This window comes from Echinops telfairi, unplaced genomic scaffold, assembly GCF_000313985.2.
Source record: "Echinops telfairi isolate 266 unplaced genomic scaffold, ASM31398v2 ScPeMD7_1;HRSCAF=3_0, whole genome shotgun sequence".
Taxonomy (NCBI): domain Eukaryota; kingdom Metazoa; phylum Chordata; class Mammalia; order Afrosoricida; family Tenrecidae; genus Echinops; species Echinops telfairi.
Genome location: NW_022103896.1, coordinates 90,525,513 through 90,526,609, shown reverse-complemented (window position 1 = coordinate 90,526,609; position 1,097 = coordinate 90,525,513).

Here is a 1,097-nt window from a genome sequence, read left to right as displayed (position 1 = left end):
ATGAGGGCAATGAATGTACAAATGTGCTTTACACAATTGATGTATGTATGGATTGTGATAAGAGTTGTATGAGCCCCTAATAAAATGATTAAAAAAAAAAAGAATTGTGTTTATGATTTGGCTTTACTATGATTATATTGATTTCTTCTACCTACTATTATTGATATTTGTGCTAGAAATGATTGTTGGGAAGTATGATTAGAGAGAGTTTGTTAGCTCTTTTACCCATTACCTTTACCCATTAAATTGGGTCTCTTAAATGGGTAGCATGAATTTCCTGCAAAATAAGCTTAGAAAAAGTATTTCCTACCCAGTGACTTGGGTGGTCAGGACATTTTCATTTGAAAAGACTTGCCACCAGAGTTGTTGGCAGACTGAGGGTTAAACAAGGCTACTTTGGTTTGTTTTCCTTTTCTTTAAAGTTTGGAGTTGGGATTTGTATCAGAATTGTGTTGTACTTATAGATTGCTTTGAGTAGTAATGACACTTCTGTGATATTAAACCTTACTGTCCATGAACATGGGATATTCTTCCATTTGTGCAGGTCTCTTTTAGTTCCTTGCCCTAATCTACTGTGATTTTCTTTGTATAGGTTTCCCTGGGTCCAGTATTTCTAGGTATTTCAAGTTTTGTGTGGCTATTATAAATGGTATTGTTCTTGATTTTTTTCTGACCTCTTTGTTAATATACAGAAATCTGACTAACTTTTGCACATTACACATGTACTCACTGCTGAATTTTTACATTGTTCCCAGCAATTTTTTGTTGTATCTTTGGTGTTCTCTGCAGATAAAATCATATCATCTGCAAATGAGAATTTTACTTCTTTGCCCAGCTGTATTGCTTTGATTTCAGTTTATTGTCTAATGGTTCTGGCTAAGACACCCAGGGAAATTTTGAATAAGAGTGGTGATAGGAGGCATCCATATCTGGTTCCTGTTTGCAGGGGAAGTGTTTCAGTTTTTCCCCATAGAGCAAGATGTTGGTGGTTGACTTTTCCTATATAGCCTTTAATATGTTATAGCCTTTAATATGTTATAGCCTTTAATATGTTATAGCCTTTAATATGTTATAGCCTTTAATATGTTATAGCCTTT